This window comes from Populus nigra, chromosome 12 (genome assembly GCF_951802175.1).
Source record: "Populus nigra chromosome 12, ddPopNigr1.1, whole genome shotgun sequence".
Classification (NCBI taxonomy): domain Eukaryota; kingdom Viridiplantae; phylum Streptophyta; class Magnoliopsida; order Malpighiales; family Salicaceae; genus Populus; species Populus nigra.
The window spans coordinates 7,919,321-7,938,437 of NC_084863.1; positions in this window are offsets into that span (position 1 = coordinate 7,919,321).

Here is a 19,117-nt window from a genome sequence, read left to right on the forward strand (position 1 = left end):
AGTATTTTATTATTCAATGTATATAAAAAAAGAGAAGGTGCAAGTCACCTACCTAGAATAGGTGCACGTGTTGCCACTCCATGCAATTGTCCAGTCCCCACAGCTTTCCCTGAAAATGGGCGAGCTACTGTTCAACATGCATCTCCACCGTCCAGCATGAAGGTAACATCTAGGCGCACCACATATCCAAGAATGAGCATGATCCAACGGTGGAAGAGAGAGAAATTGTCCGGCGACCAAAACTTTTGTTTTCCAGAAAAGTTCAGATGGTGATTTATGTCAAACGGATTGTGTTCCTTCAAATCCCTCCGGTCAGTTAGTAGAGGTGTGTAAGAAGAACAATATATCAAAAACTCAACATGATCCAACGGTGGATTATAGAGATATAGCCACCGGAGTATTATTGTTTCTTCCAAATTCTGCACCCCTCTCTCTAGCCGAATTCTCCATTGTCTCTCCCTCTTTTCTCTTTTTTTTTTCTTTTTTCCTTGAACTGGTGGCCTTTGGCTATTTTAAATATACATTTTCCTCTAATTACAATCATGTCCCTCATTTATGCCTTTATGCATTTTATTTTATTTTTCATGTAAACTATCCGGTTTATTTCTGCTTGAATCGCTAGTCTTTACTGAACTCCGATTGGGATGTGATCTTTAACCAAGGTAAGAAAACATATTAATAGACTTCATGCAAAATTGCATCCCGATTCGACGATTGGATTGAAAGCTTTGCTTTCTAATGTAAAATTGGTCATTTCATGACTTTTCATAAACAACCTAGATTTTTCTTGTTCAATCTTCACATAAAATCATATCAATTGTCCTTCTAACCCTTTAAGGTTATTTTATTATTTTGGAATATATTCATTTTAGAATTTTCACATTTATTTATTTATCGGGCTTATTACCGTTTTAAAATAACATCACTAATTTTAATCGGTGTTTGCACCTTCAGTCCTACCCTTTTCATTGCATTATTATTATAATGTATTCTTTATTACCTCACTTATTTCCTAGAAATATTTTGTCATTTTTCTCACTATCTTATCCATCAAAACACGTTACCAGTTTCTCTGTCCTTATGAATTCTAAATCAAAATTCATTTTATGGAGGTCATCTTTTCCATTATATATCATTATTTATCTATTATTTCAAATCTTGGTTTCCATTACTCATTGAAATATTACCACTTCCAGTCTTACGTTTACATGAGGGTTTACGCATCTGCATATTTAAATTATAAATTTCTAGCGTTTCACATCTTCCCTTTTAACGTCAAAATATAATACTTTTTTTTATCGATTCTACTAACTTTCTGAATAATATTCTTCTAAACACAATCCTTGCTTCTTCAACATGTATTTTTTCTCATTTCAATACAATTAAATACATGTCATCAAGCTAGATATATCCAATTAAACATCCTCCCCATTTGATGCACAATTGGCCGAAAGCATGGCCTTAAGGAACCAAGAGTTCCCTCATTCATTTCATGCTAATTTCATTCAATTAACACACATATTCACATCACAAACAACCTATTATAATATATTTAATAAGGAAAAACCACAATCCCCCCCTCTTTTCCCCTTTTTCTCATCATATGGTCAGCCATTAGTTACTTAATTATCCATATATTTTCTTTGATAAATCTTCATGATTTCATGCATCCAATCACATTCAACACATGGATTAACTTAATTTTAACAGTTAATACATTTCCCACAATTCAATTCTAAGAACCCTAGACTCCCCCTTTTCTCTAATGACAGTCGGCCCTTCCTCCTCTCTCCTTGTTTAATTTTCTTATTAATCCCTTATCCACAAGTGTTTATTCTACCTATAAACCCTTAATCTTGGGTGGGTTCTTGAAATTTTGGTGTTTCTCTCTAGATTTGGCAAGAACAAAAATAAAAAATCCCTCCCTCTTTTAAATTGCTCATGCTGGTTTTGGATGAGTAAAGGAGAGGGGTATTTATACCCCATACTTTCTCTTATTTACACATAGACCCCATTTTCTTTAAGTGTATTATTTTTATCCCCACAACATTTGTTTTAAAATGAACCTATACCTCTTTACATTTCTTATAATTTCACCCCTCAACCTTTAGTTTAGTTCATTTTCTTTAATTTAGTCCAACCCTTAATATTTCTGGGTTAAATTTATAATATCTTGAAATATTTTGTTTGTTAATTTATATCCAAAAATTTCTAAATTCTCGTTTTATTTAATTCGGATGTGCATTTCTTCACTTTTATTTTCTATTTATTTAGTTTGAGATTTACACAACATTTATTTCCTGGGGTTTACACAACTCGTTAGTATACCCATGTGTAATGAAAATCATGAACAGTTCTAGAGAGAACCATATTGTATTATTATTTATTATTTATCCATCCTGCAAATACTTAAATTGATAGATGCACGCACAATACAATAACACAAGTTCACATCATAATAGCAAAATAAATATTTCTTTGTTGTGAATTTTGTCATAAATATTACATCATAGTTTATGGCATTACACTTTTGTGTTTTGGAAATTTTTCAGAATTGTCTTTTTTTCTTTAATTGACTTTTCATCAGCTCCATTGCAATCTTCAATTTTGATTTCATCGCTATCATCATGTTCATCAATTTGTGCATGTTTGCTGGAGCTAAAAGCAACATTCAACTCCTTAGTGTCAACATCAACAAAAATATTCTCGGTGACATGAAAATTTGCATTTTCTTCTAAGTCAATCGATGGAGCAATCTGATATGGATCTACTAACTAACTGACTTGAAAGACATCATTTCTCATATTTGATTCATCGTTCCCATCTTGAAAAAGTGATGACTAAATTATAGGGGTAGGGAATGAGAAGTGGGGGCAAGCCACTAATAAAAGAGACCTTGTGAAAAATATGGATTATAGAGAAGTTGAATAGGCTAAATTGATAGTAAAAACATGAATAAGTGATGTTGATATATATAAGCCTTAGGATATTAATTTAAAAACAAGATGATAGTAGGAAAAGTGAGATATTGGTTGTCCAATCCATATATTAGGACTGACCCAACTTTCAGTTGAGGTTAGGGCACCTTGAAAAAAGTGTAAGAAGTAGTTAAGGACAATAATCGAAAAATAAAATTAAAACATGACTATGAATTCATGTGAATCAAATTGCAATAGTATAAGAAAGCACATTGTGATAAAATTATAAGAGGATATTAATTATATCTTTTGATTCCCAAACATGAGAGATGTTTGGAGCAAAGTCGTTGGTAGTTGAAGGGATTCGGTCGGTTGGGGAAATAGGTAGGTGCATTGCACCTTGTTTTTTTAATTTGTGTAAACTTGTTGATAAAGCTCATAATTTATTGTTTTATTGCTTCAATAAATATTAGAATGAATATGAGTACCTTACGCACATTGATATGTATCAAACTTGTGATGACATTATTGGAATGAATAAGAAGACCTTGCGTACATTGGTATGGATCCAATTAATTATGATAATGTTTGAATGAACATGTGTACCTTGCGTACAATAGTATGGATCAATTAATTAGGATAATGTTTGAATGAACATGTGTACCTTGCGTACAATGGTATGAATCAAGTTAGTTAGATAATATTTAAACGAACATGATTACCTTGCATGCATTGTTATGTATAAATTAATTATGTTATTATTAAAATGGATACAAGTACCTTGTATACAATGATAGGTATCGAATTAGTCATGATAACTTTGGAATAGACGTGATTATCTTACATACCTCAGTATGGATTAGGTATACACAATGACTTAGAGATTAGAGGAGAAATGATGGATAATTGGTCGCAGCAGTGTTGGTGGTTAAAGATACGTTATGATGATACTTAACACCATGATAAGGGTGGTTAAGGGTATAAATTGATACTTTGACACCATGACAAGGGTGACCAAGTTTATGGGTTGATACTTGGCACCGTAATGAGGGTGACCAAGGTTATGTGAATGATGCTTATTGACTATAATGTTGGTAATTAAGGTTGTCGCATGTGTGTGGCGATCATCCTCCCTCCCTCAATGTGTGTGTATCTAACTAGCAAATATGGGGAGACAAGAAATTCTTATCTTTTTATCAGTGGAAAAAAAGAGAATGGGAGTCGCCACCTAGTATTCTGGTCACTAGGAACCTTAATTGGTCTCAAAGATCGGGTACGGAGACTGGTTGCGTAAAGAGAAGGTATTAGCACCCTAAATACGCCCTACCTAAGATAAGCTGCATTGTTTTATTGTCTGATAAAAATCTAAGGTCTTGTCATGTTTTTTAATTGTTGGTCCATCTATGGTTCAAGAAAAGCCCTTCTCAGTAAGGAGGTTCTTATCTTATGGGCAAAGCCTAACCGTTCTAATGTCTATAAATGAAAACTACCTTTTTAATATCAGGAGTACATTTTACGTATAAATTCATAATCCCTGATATTAAGAAAACAAAATAATTTTTTTGAAATTTTTGAAATATTGGCCAAGTTCTCGTGACTTTAATAAACTAGTTATTAAAGTCAAAATGCATGCTAAAATAATTTTTTTTTTGAAGTTTTCTTTGTTGTATGAAAATATGATGTGATTTTTTCTTTGAAAGACTTGGCCGTATGCATGAAAACAAAATAATTTTTTTTTTTATGTTTTGATGAAAACCGGATATTTTAATACCAGATTTGTATCTTTACTGTATAAAAATACAAACCAATATTAAGAAAAATTCCATAACAAAATACATGGGGAAATCACAAATTTTTCTGAAAATATTTTTTTGAAAGTTTTTGGAACTAGGCTAGACCCGGCTAAAAAAGGGCCAAAGCCCACTGCTGCATGAACAGTGGATGTGAGTTATAATTCACGCCCGCTGTTCATGCAGTGAACAACAGGGAAGAAGAAGAAGAAGAATAAGGGGGAAGGAAGGATGACCTGTGATGGCGGTGGTCTAGCCGGAGTGAAGGGCAGCGATGGTGGCAGACGGTGGCGGTCTTTCTTCTTCTCCCCTCTGCTTCGCTGTGCTGTTTTCTTCCTCTATTTTTCATTCTCTCTATCAACAAGGTTTCTTCCCTCTCTGCAGTGTATCACTGTGGCAGGGGAGAGGCATGGCGGCAGCTGCAACAGTTTTTTTCCTTCCCCGTGTGTGTTGCCTCTGCCAACAACGTCCTCCTCCTCTCTATTTTATTCCTTCTCCCACTCTCTGGTCGCTCTTCTATTTCTGTGGTAGCAGCTATTGTTGACGGGTTGTAGGCGGCAGAGGGGTTGTTGTCGCTGTAATGAGGCAAGTAGGCGGTGTTTGCTGCAGTTTGTTTTCTTCTCCCCCGTGCAGAGGCGCAAGCCTTTGTTTCTCTGTATTTTTCTTCCTCTCACTTCTCTGTCTCTTCTTCTATTTTTGGACGATGATGGTGCTGTCGGGGGTGACTAGGAGGAACGGTGGAGGCAATGGTGGTAGCTATGCGGACCGCAGCCGGTGGTTATTCCTCTCCTCTCCTCTGTTTCTCTGCTGGTTTCGGCTTTTTTTTCTGTTCTTACACCCTCAAAGTTCCCCGATTCGTTCCTCTTTTTCACACCAAAAATTCCCCCCTGAATCTGTCATTTGCTTCTCTTTTTCTCCAAAATTTTGCCCCCTATTTCGGTTTCCTTCGCTCTGGTTTTTATAGGCAAGTGGAGAGAGAGTCCTAATTGCCTTGTTCCATCATGGTGCAGGAGGGAAACAGGGTTTCCATACCCCTGCCGGGTAAGGTGGCCGGTTGTCTGCAGGGTGATGCAACCATATTATTCAATAGTTTCACCCACATTTAACTAGTGTTTTGCCTATGTTTTATATATAAAATGCCTTGATATTCTTTGTTTTATGTTTTGAAGGCACTTTTGGATGAAAGATGCAAAAAGAAGTAAATTGGAGATAATTGGCAGATTTGACCTTCAGTAGATGTTTTGTGCACATCGTGAGCTTTAGAGGTTGAAATGAAGTGATTCCAGTGGCATTAAAAAGCTAACATCCATACCTTTCTGGAAATCTAAGGCAAGAAAATAAAATAAGGAAGAGCATGGAAATCGCAGCCTTGAAAGTCAAATCTCGCAATCTGCCAGTGTTGACCTTCAGCCATTCCAACTTGAATAACTAGAGCTACAGAAGTCCAATTGATGCAAAATCAATTGTTATGGATTCATGACTCAAAGGTCTATAAATGCTCCAAATTTCAGCAAAAAAAAATTTCATATGAGGGAGATATGATTTTTCAAAGATGACATCTGAATTCTGCCAGCAAACAGGTTTCGTGAAGAAACGAGTCCAAATTACGTTTTGAAGCATCTAAACCGATATCCAAGTTTTTATTACAGCAATTTAGCTCCTCTAAGTCAAAGCTTGAAGATTTCATGCAAGGCTATTTCTCATTTTTTAGGAAAATAGTTATTGAAGTACTTAAATGTAAACAGTCTACTTAATATAGGACTATTTTGTAAAATAGAGACCTAGGGTTTCCTAGGATATCAAAAGAATGAGAGAAGAGAAGGGGGGCAGCCAGCCAAGAACAGAAAAACGCCCCCTTCCTCTAAGAAACCCTAAATTATGCATTCTTCCTTCTTTTTGATTAGTTATTCAACAAACATGCAAGGCTAAACACTTTTTCTTGGTTGCAAGGACACGTAAACCTTCGGATTCCAAGAACTGTGAGGTTTATTTTACCTTTTCTTTTCAGTTTATATGATGAATATGTTTGTTCTCCTATGCTTAGTTTTCCTATGATTGTTTATTTTAATTGTTAGAGCGGACTCTAAGTTATTATTGTAGACAATCTATTGCTAAGTTTGATATCAAAACCGGAGTTGTGGTATATGAACTTGTGAAGCAACTAAGTTTAATAATTGTGGCGGATCTATGTTATTAATCTTAGGAAGAACATTCAATCCAATCAAACATAGACTGTAGACAGTTATGTTTTCTTGATTAATTAACTTATCTATTTCTTAAGGCTGCCATTGAATTAAATTACTAGTGCAGACACTGTGGTTGTTTGATGGTTAGGGTTAGTTATACGGCGGATCCGTTAACTAACCAATGTTAAGAAAAGATAAATATTCAAAATATAAATTGATGTTTCGTTTCTATGATCAGTTCTGATTTCTGTAGGTGGATGTGTGTTTGTGGCCAAGGTTTGTTCTCTTGATAATTTTCTGATTTTATTAAATTTTGTTCGATAGTTTTCTGTTTTCTTTTGCTTTAGCCTAGATAACGTCCAAACCCCCCCAAATTGCATATCATCTAGCATAAAAGTTTTACTTGAATCTTCCTCGTGGGATCGACCCCTTGCTTGCTCCTCTATACTATCTTGTGTGTTGTGATTGAAGTTAGGGTAATTAATTTGTGCGACCGCGACATCGCAACAAATTTTGGCGCCGTTGTTAGGGAAGTAATTTTAGTTGATTCTTGTGCTATTATTTTTATTTCCTGTGATTGTTATTTATTTTTTTGAAAAGAAAACAGATTTTTTGCTTGCTGCGGTACTGTTCATTACAGTAGCGGTACTGTAACATATTGTTTGGTGGAATTAGGTATTGGCCTTTTGTTTCCTGAAGGGAAACGACGTTCTAAACAGGACTAGTGGTAAACCACTAGCCCCACCCTATTGAGGCCAAAATCCATTGTTTTCAGGCAGTTTTTGTTTTCTACCGTAGGATTTTTGTACAATTTGTATTGTTTTTTATTTCTTGTGTGGTTGGTTTCTTTTGAGTTTTCTTGATGATTTATGCCAGTAACCCATTCTAATAATCAAAGTCAAGTGCAGTTGGATCTCGAAATAGAAAAAACTTTGTGTAGGTTACGAAAGGAAGCTCGCCTTAACACCATGGCTGTTGCACGATAACAAACACTTAAGGAGCTTGCTGCTCCTAACGTGGAAAATCAGCCATTGTGCATAAACATCGACAATAATGTAAACTTTGAGCTCAAATATGGTTTTATAGATTTGCTACCAACTTTCAATGGTCTTGCAAGAGAAGATCCTCAAACTCATCTCAAGGAATTCCGTATGGTTTGCGTTGGCATGAAACCGAATGGAGATGATGAAGAACAGGTTAAGTTGAAAGCTTTCCTTTTTCTCTTTAAAAGGGGCAGCAAAGGCATAACTTTTCTCCATTCTCCCAGGTTCAATTGGAACATGGAATGGCATGAAGAAGATCTTCCTTGAGAAGTATTTCCAAGCATCTCGAGTTGCCAACATAAGGAAAGAAATATGTGGGATTCGACAATCTCATGGAGAGATACTTTCCGAGTATTGGGAAAGATTTAAGCAACTGTGCATTCAATGCCCTCATCATCAAATACCTAATCAGCTGCTCATTCAATCTATGAAAGATTGATGCCTACTGACCATAGTATCATTGATGCTGCAAGTGGAGGGGCATTGGTAGATAAGACACCCAAGGCTACACGCCAATTGATATTAAACATGGTAGCCAACTCGAAACAGTTTGCCACTCGTAGAGATTTCACAAATAAACGAGTAAATGGGGTAAGTATTTCTAACCTTGAGAATAAAGTTAATGATCTTACTTCTCTTGTGCATTCTTTGGCTTGTGGCAATGTACAACAGGTGAAAGTTTGTAGCATATGCTCCTTACAAGGACATGCTTCAGATATGTGCCCAACAATGCAAGAAGATTACATTGAACAAGCTAATGCAGTTGATGGAGCATTCAATGGACAACCTCAGCGTAAGTATGATCCTTTTTCCCACACGTACAATTCTGGATGGAGAGATCATCCCAACCTACGGTATGGGAACCAGCCTCAACAAGGCAATCAAAGCCGACAATTTCATCCCTATGGATTTCAGCCCCAACAAAATTATCAAGCAAGACAACCCCCTCCATTCACAAACTCCAATGTTATAGGGTCGTCATCCAATGATGATCTTTGTGAGATGATGAAAACTTTGGCTTCTAATACTGTTACCTTGCAACAAAATGTCATGTCTTTTCAACAAGAAACAAGGTCAAGTATTCACAACATGGAGAAGCAAATGGGGCAAGTAGCTTCAAGTATGGGAAAATTGGAAGCACAAATCAATGGAAAATTGCCCTCCCAAGCATTGAATCCAAAAGAGAATGTTAGTGCGATCATGCTGCGAAGTGGGAAAGAACTTGAAGATAAAAGGTCGAAAAAAATTGAGATGGAGGAAGAAAAAGAGATAGAAACTGAATTGAGTACAAAGAAGGAACATCCTCCTCCTCCACAAACTGAAACAAAGACCAACATTCCAAAGGTAACTCCTCAATCAATGACTTCCAGTTTTAAAACAATTCCACCCTTTCCTATGAGTTCTTCTAGGTCAAAGAAAGAGGACAAAGAAAAAGAGATTTTAGAGGTTTTTAAGAAAGTAGAACTCAACATTCCTTTGCTTGATGCTATCAAGAAAACTCCCAAGTATGCCAAATTCTCGAAAGAGTTGTGTACTACTAAGAGAGCTTTCAAACTGAAAGGTCATGAAATGGTAAGTATGGGTGAAGTTGTATCTGTTGTTGTTCAAAAGAATATGCCTTTGAAGCAAAAAGACCCAGATGCGTTTACTATCCCATATGTTATTGGTAATGCTAGTTTCAAAAGGGCCTTGTGCGATTTAGGTGCATCCATTAGTGTTATGCCCAAACATGTTTATGATTCTCTTAGTCTTGAGCCTTTGAATAAAACTAGCATTGTAATACAACTTGCGGATCATAGTTTTGTTTACCCACTTGGTGTGATAGAAGATGTCCTAGTCAAGATTGATAGTTTGGTCATTCCATGTGACTTTTATATTCTTGATATGGAATATGATTCTTGTGATTCATCAAACAACACTCTTATATTGTTTGGGAGACCATTCTTGAAAACTGCCAATACAAAGATAGATTGTGGTAAGGATACTTTGTCTATGGAAGTAGGAGATGAAAAGATTGAATTTAATTTTCATGATGCAATGAAATATCCTTATAGTAATGTTTATTCTATCACATGCTATGACCAAGTTGATAAGTGTGTGCAGCAAGTTTTTGATTTTGATTGTGAAGATGGATTAAGCGTAGTTTTGAGCTATGATTATGATTTTACCGAGATAGAAAAGATGGAGAGGCACATATATGTTCCCCAAAACATGCACGAATCAACATTGGCTTTGCAATCATTGCAAATTGTTCCCCATGGTAATGTCTTTGTTGATTTAGTACTTTCACATAAAAAGCTTTTGTCATCTATTTTACAGGCACCCGAGTTAGAATTGAAACCTTTGCCCGATAATTTGAAGTATGTATTCATTGGCGGCAACAATACACTTCCTGTTATTATAGCAACAAGTTTGACAAATACGCAAGAGGAAAAACTTGTGAAGTTGTGTGATCACAAGACGGTCATTGGATGGACTTTAGCTGATATCAAGGGCATTAGTCCCTCAATGTGTATGCATCACATACTATTGGAGGAAAATGCGAAACCAACAAGGGAAATGCAAAGGAGGTTGAACTCGCTTATGATGGAGGTAATGAAAGCTGAAATTTTGAAACTGTTAGATGCAGGAGTCATTTATCCCATCATGGACAGTAAATAGGTGGCGCCAATCCATGTGGTGCCTAAAAAGACCGGAATCACGTTGGTGAAAAACAAAAATGATGAGTTCATTCCTACTCGCATCTCGAGTGGATGGAGAATGTGTGTTGATTACAGAAAGCTAAATCTTGCTACATGCAAAGATCATTTTCCATTACCATTCATAGATCAAATGCTTGAATGCCTAGCAGGTAAGTCTTTTTATTGTGTGGGGGTATTTGATGCAACCATAATATTCAATAGTTTCACCCACATTTAACTAGTGTTTTGCCTATGTTTTATATATAAAATGCCTTGATATTCTTTGTTTTATGTTTTGAAGGCACTTTTGGATGAAAGATGCAAAAAGGAGTAAATTGGAGATAATTGGCAGATTTGACCTTCAGTAGATGTTTTGTGCACAACGTGAGCTCTAAAGGTTAAAATGAAGTGATTCCAGTGGCATTAAAAAGCTAACATCCATACCTTTCTGGAAATCTAAGGCAAGAAAATAAAATAAGGAAGAGCATGGAAATCGCAGCCTTGAAAGTCAAATCTCGCAATCTGCCAGTGTTGACCTTCAGCCATTCCAACTTGAATAACTGGAGCTACAAAAGTCCCATTGATGCAAAATAATTGTTTTGGATTCATGACTCAAAGGTCTATAAACGCTCCAAATTTCAGCAAAAACAAATTTCATATGAGGGAGATATGATTTTTCAAAGATGACATCTGAATTCTGCCAGCAAACAGGTTTCGTGAAGAAACGAGTCCAAATTACGTTTCGAAGCATCTAAACCGATATCCAAGTTTTTATTTCAGCAATTTAGCTCCTCTAAGTCAAAGCTTGAAGATTTCATGCAAGGCTATTTCTCATTTTTTAGGAAAATAGTTATTGAAGTACTTAAATGTAAACAGTCTACTTAATATAGGACTATTTTGTAAAATAGAGACCTAAGGTTTCCTAGGATATCAAAAGAATGAGAGAAGAGAAGGGGAGCAGCCAGCCAAGAACAGAAAAACGCCCCCTTCCTCTAAGAAACCCTAAATTATGCATTCTTCCTTCTTTTTGATTAGTTGTTCAACAAACATGCAAGGCTAAACACTTTTTCTTGGTTGCAAGGACACGGAAACCTTCGGATTCCAAGAACTGTGAGGTTTATTTTACCTTTTCTTTTCAGTTTATATGATGAATATGTTTGTTCTCCTATGCTTAGTTTTCCTATGATTGTTTATTTTAATTGTTAGAGCGGACTCTAAGTTATTATTGTAGACAATCTATTGCTAAGTTTGATATCAAAACCGGAGTTGTGGTATATGAACTTGTGAAGCAACTAAGTTTAATAATTGTGGCGGATCTATGCTATTAATCTTAGGAAGAACATTCAATCCAATCAAACATAGACTGTAGACAGTTATGTTTTCTTGATTAATTAACTTATCTATTTCTTAAGGCTGCCATTGAATTAAATTACTAGTGCGGACACTGTGGTTGTTTGATGGTTAGGGTTAGTTATACGGCCGATCCCTTAACTAACCAATGTTAAGAAGAGATAAATATTCAAAATATAAATTGATGTTTCGTTTCCATGATCAGTTCTGATTTCTGTAGGTGGATGTGTGTTTGTGGCCAAAGTTTGTTTTCTTAATAATTTTCTGATTTTATTAAATTTTGTTTGATAGTTTTCTGTTTTCTTTTGCTTTAGCCTAGATAACGTCCAAGCCCCCACAAATTGCATATCATCTAGCATAAAAATCTAACTTGAATCTTCCTTGTGGGATCGACCTCTTGCTTGCTCTATACTATCTTATGTGTTGTATTTGAAGCTAGGGTAATTAATTTGTGCGACCGCAACATCGCAACAAGGGCATAGTTGTGTTAATGGTGGCAGGGTAAAGGGGTTGGCTTGTGTCCGGGTTTTGTGGGCAAGTGGGAGGGGAAAGAGAAGGAGAATAGCAGGAAAAAAAAGATTTAAAATCTTCTTCTTCCCTGCCTCTGCATGCGCAGGGAAGAAGGAGAACAATGTCATTCAAAACGACATTATTTCAGTGTTCTTTTTTTTTAAGAAAAGAAAATGTAATTTAGAAGACAAAAAATGGGTTATGACAAAGGTTGTGTGTGAATGATACTTGACAATTGTGGTTATAATGCATATGATGTTAATAAGAAAAATGAAAGGGGATCGATACAAACAAACCTTGGTCACAAGTAAACATCCACTTACACAAATTAGAATTGATCACAGAAACGAAACATCAATTTATATTCTGAATAGTTATCTCTTCTTAATATTGGTTAGTTAACGGATCCACCATATAACTAACCCTAACCATCAAAAAACCACAGTGTCCGCACTAGTAATTTAATTCAATGGCAGCCTTAAGAACTAGATAAGTTGATTAATCAAGAAAACATAATTGTTCGCAGTCAATGTTTGATTTGATTGAATGTTCTCCCTAAGATTAATAACATAGATCCACCACAATTATTAAATGCACTTGCTTCACAAGTTCATATACCACAACTCCGGTTTTGATATCAAACTTAGCAATAGATTATCTAAAATAATAACTTAGTCCGCTCTAGCAATTAAAATAAACAATCATTGAAAAAAATAAGTATAGGAAAACAAACATATTCATCATATAAACTGGAAAGAAAAGGTAAAATCAATCTCACAGTTCTTGAAATCCAAAGGTTTTCGTGTCCTTGCAAACAAGAAAAAGAGTTTAGCCTTGCATGTTTGTTGAACAACTAATAAAAAAAAGGGAGGAATGCATGGTTTCAGGTTTCTTAGAGGAAAGGGATGCTTTTCTCTTCTTGACTGGCTGCCCCCCTTCTCTTCTCTCATTCTTTTTATATCCTAGGAAACCCCAGTCTCTATTTTACAAAATAGTCCTCCCTTAAATAGACAGTTTACATTCAAGTGCTTCAATAACTATTTTCCTAAAAAAAGAAGAAATAGTCTTACATGAAATCTTCAAGCTTTGACTTAGAGGAGCTAAATTGCTGAAATAAAAACTTGGATGTCAGTTTAAATCCTTCAGAACGTAATTTGAACTCGTTTCTTCACGAAACTTGTTTGCTGGCAGAATTCAGTTGTCATCTTTGAAAACTCATATCTTCCTAATAAGACATATTTTTTTGCTGAAATTTGGAACGTTGATAGGTCTTTGAGTCAGGAATCCAAAAACAATTGAGGTTGCATCAACTGGTCTTCTGTAGCTCCAGATATTCAAGTCGGAATGGCCGAAGGTCAACATTGGTAGATTGCGAGATTTGACTTTGAAGACTGTGATTTCCATGCTCTTCCTTATTTTATTTTCTTGCCTTAGATGTTCAGAAAGGTATGGATATTAGCTTTTCATTTCGACCTCTACAGCTCATGCTCTGCACAAAACATCAATTGAAGGTCAAATATCTCAATTACCTCTAATTTAATCCTTTTTGCATCTTTCATCCAAAAGTTCCTTCAAAACATAAAACAAAGAATGTCAAGGCATTTTATATGTAAAATATAGGCAAAACACTAGGTAAATATGGGTGAAACTATCAAATAATATGGTTACATCATATAATCTTTTCTTTACTCCTTACATACATAATACATATTTCATCAACTTTATTATCCTTACGCACACATCCCAACCTCTCTATAAGAGTGGTAGGAACCAGAGTTAATTCCTTTGCCGAAGTTTTTTTTTTTTTGCTTTATTCCATTCATCCCTTACGAAACCATTAAATACGTTTATCCACATTGTTCTAACCCAGTCATCCATCTCGGATGTTGTTAACCATAGTTAATCACAATATACCCACCGGGTCATTCATCTCAGATGTCGTTAGCCGTACGTAATCATAATATACATACCCGGTCATCCATCTCGGATGTCATTAGTCGTAGCTAATCACAATATTCAAACCTAGTCAACCATCCTGGATGCCTTTGGTCAAAGCTAATTACGACTTCCAACCCGGACATCCATTTTCGATGCCATTAGCTTAAGCTAATCATAATATACACACCCGGTCATCCATCTTAGATACCATTAGCTGTGACTAGTCATAATATTCAAACCCGATCATCCATCTTAGATGTCATTAGCTTAAGCTAATCACAACTTCCAACCCGGTCATCCATTTTGGATGCCATTAGCCGAAGCTAATCATAATGTACACACTCGGTCATTCATCTTAGTTACCATTAGCCATAGCTAATCATAATGCTTAATGTGGTCATTCATCTTGGTTGTCATTAACCATAGTTAATCATCATATCCAAGTTCGGTCATCTCTTTAGGATGCCATTAGTTGAAACTAATCATCAAAATCCAATCCCACATTCTATATAAACAATTCATTATTCACACAAGATAGTAATGGATCTTTAATAACAGATTCATTTCAGAGGATTAATATTATGCTAAAAGAGGGTGGAAAACCACCTACCTGTTCCTCTTATGGAGTGCCCTTATCTGGTTGAAGGTCTGATCCCAGTCGTATCACCTAACATATCAAATGATCATAATCAACATACTCATATCAAGCAACCATATAACCATCATCATACATATCTCAAGAATAAACATGTTGGCATTCAAGTGTTCCATACATTATACAATCATACAATGAACATCATCATATCAAGACACTTCCTTTTATTTTAAAACGTGGCCATTCACAAGCGTCCTAGTGTTTAATTCTTAAGTTTCGTAGTGACTTAGATTAGACCAACAATGGAATCATCCTAAACATTAAATCATTTTTGATAAGGAATTCATCAACAAACTAAGCTACTGCTATCACAGAAAAGTCATCAACGAAAATTGGGTCGCTGGTAACTAATAAATTGTTAACAAAAACTAGATCGTTGGTGACACATAAATCATCAGCAAAAACTATTTCGCTAATGACATAAAAATTGTCAGCGAAAACTGGTTCGCTGGTGACACAGAAATCATCAGCAAAAACATTCATTGTCAATTCAAAAATTGTCAATGAATTGTTTCCTCGGCTGATGCTTGGATTCGTCAATGCATAGAATCTATTGTTAACTCAGAAATCGTTGATGAAAATTATGTCATTACCAACCCAGAAATCATCAATGCTATTCAGTTCTACTGCTGGTGTATAAAATCATAAACACACATAATCTATTGTTGACTTGGAAATTATTGATGAAAACTACGTCACTACAGACCCAGAAATTATCAACGCGATTCAATTCTACTGTTGGCGCATAAAATCACCAGCGCACATAATCTAATGTGACTCAGAAATAGTTGACGGAGATATGTGCTTATGATTGTCGATGATTTTACAAGGTATACATGAGTTTTGTTTTTAAAATTAAAAGATCAAACTATTTATGAATTTATAAAGTTTTCAAAGAAGGTTGAAAATGAAAAAGTTTTTTCATCGTAAACATAATGAGTGATCATGGTGATGAATTTATAAGTGATTTGTTTGAATTCTTTTATGAAGAAAAAGGATACCACCATAACTTTCTAACACCTAGAACTCCCCAATAAAATAAGGTTGTGAAAAGAAAAAAGTGGTCTCTTAAAGAATTTGAAATAACAGTGTTAAATAAATTTGATACATCTAAATATTTTTAGGTGGAAGTCGTAAACACATCTTGTTATGTTTTAAATCGTGTTATCTTGAGACCAGAGTTGAAAAGGACTCTTGTGAGCTTTAAAGAGGAAGGAAACCCAATATCTCATATTTCAAAGTTTTTTGTTCAAAATGTTTTATTCTTAACACCAAGGATAATCTAGAAAAAATTGATTAAAAATGTGATGTTAGAATTTTTCATTGTTATTCCTCCTCAAACAAAGCATATAAAGTTTACAATAATAGAACATTTTGTCTTGAAGAATCCATGCATGTCATCTTTGAGAAAAATCAAAATGACAAAATTATTGAGATTCTAGATGATATTAATGAAAGTGTTCAACAACTTATTCATAATGATAAGACCACCATAGAAGACAACAATGAAGGAATAAACAAAGACCAACCTAGTACAAGCAATCAATAAGAAATGGTAAATAACTCATTGATGTCAGCAAAAGTATGTAACCTCTTATCTTCCCAAGTTAATTATTGGCAATCCTTTTAAAGGTATTGAGAATAAAGTATTGATTATAAAGAAACCTTTGTAGCAGTAGCTAGACTAGAATCAATAAGGTTGTTTTTAGCCTATGTTTGTCAAGCCAACTTCACATTTTTTCACATGGATGTCAAAAGTGCATTTTTAAATGGTTTTATCATGGAAGAAGTGTATGTTGAGCACCCTCAAAGGTTTGAAAATTCTCATTTTCCCAACCATGTTTTTAAACTCATAAAGGTCTTAATGGTTTAAAACAAGCACCTATATTGAAAATAGTTTCAACATTAGCAAAATTGACACCACCCTCTTTATTAAAAAAAAAGGTAAAGATATCTTGACTGTGCAAATTTATGTTGATGATATTATATTTGGTGTCACTAATGAATCTCTTATTAAGGATATTGCAAAGTGCATGCAAGATGAATCTGAAATAAGCATGATGAGAGAATTGAACTTTTTCATTGGATTGCAAATCAAACAAACAAAGGATGGCATAGTCATTAACCAAAGCAAGTACAAAAGGATCTTTTAAAAGGATTTGGGATGGAACATGTCAAAGAAGCTAACACACTTATAGCAACATCAACAAAGCTTAATATGGATGAAAATGGTATGAATGTAGACATCACCAAATATCGAGGTATGATTCGTTCACTCTTATATTTAACTATAAGTAAACCTAATATTGTGTTTTTTGCATGTTTATGAGCATGTTTTCAAGTTTGTCTTAAAGAATCTCATATTAGTGTTGTTAAACATATTTTTCATTATTTGTATGGTACAACTTATTTAAGGTTGTGGTATTTGAAAGGAAATGAGTTGAGCTTCACTAGCTATTCAGATGTTGATTTTGTTAGATACAAAGTTGATAGAAAAAATATTAGTAGAACAAGTCACTTTTAGGATCATTAATACTATCTTGAGCTAGTAAGAAATAAAACTTTATAGTCATATCAACAACTAAATAAGAATATATTACGGCAGGTAGTTGTTGTGCTTAAATATTATGGATGAAATAAACCTTAGAAGACTGTGGACATAGATTTTATCATGTACCCATTAAGTGTTATAACACTAGTGCAATAAGTATATCTAAGAATCATATACAACACTCATGTACAAAACACATAGAAGTTAGACATCACTTCCTAAGGGATTACATGACTAAAGGAGATATTGTACTTGAGTTTGTGGGCACAGAACACCAATTAATAGATATTTTCATAAAGCCTTTAAGTAAAGATCACTTTTGCAAAATAAAAAGGAATTTAGGCTTTATTCATGCTAAAGATGTTTAATGTTTGCTTTTGTGTATACATTATTGAAAATGAATTGGATATATTTAAGTGATCAAAATTATACCCCCATTAGCATTAAAATCTTAAAATATTTGTTTTGCTGCAAAATTTATTGTTTTCCATGTCTAAGACAAACTAGTCAACTAGTTAGTTATGGTCAGTTCAACTGGTTGACTAGTTAAGCTAGAGAAACATAGCATAACTACTAGATGAATAACTTTTTGAGAATTGATTTGGAGTCAATTGTTAAGTCTACAAGTTGAGCAAATAGTTATATTTTGACTCATAAACACTTGTGAAAAAGAAAATTTAGAAAATCATATTTTTTGTGTTAACTGATCGACTGGTTAATACAACTGGATCAACAGATAAGTCGGTTGAACTAGAGGGTTGATAATGAGGCTACTGCCCAATTTTTAAAAAAATTTCCCCTTAATTTTTTTGTGTTTTGGACAAGATTTTTACATGAAAGGGCTTCATCTTTAATGCAAAGAAAGGACCAGAAGAGAATTTTAGGAAATTCTTAGTTTGGATTTCAATTAGCTAACCAATTGAACTTAACCCAAAGCAACCGGTCGATTGCTTGCTCGATAATATATATATGTGTGTGTGTGTCATTTTCAAACAAAAATCAAAATACCCCTAATTTAAAACCCTAAGCTTTAACCCAATTCTCTCTCAAATTTTCACCAATTTCACTAAATCAAACTCTATTTTAGGTTGCTTCTTGAAGATTAAAGAGTAATGTCACGAAAAAAACGCTAAAGAGAGGTCGAATTGCGTAGCAAAAAGGCAAATGATCTAACTTTCTATCAAGGTGATAATAGTCAAAGATTTTTTAGTTCTTTTTTAATTAGATCAATTGCTATAGAAAGAGGCTTAGGAAATGATCTTTGTGCATTTAGGATAGATGGTATTTTTGAACAAATAGGTTGGAGTACATTGTTTTATATAAAGAAACCCACATATTCTAAATTTATTAAGATGTTTTTTTGCAAACATGAGAATTTTTGTTGCCTGTTTTATAATAAAATATAAAAAAATATAAGAAAATACACCTGAACCAAGCCTAAAAAAGGAATGCTCGAGACCAATGATGGAAGACTAGAAAGCCAAGTGAAAGTTGG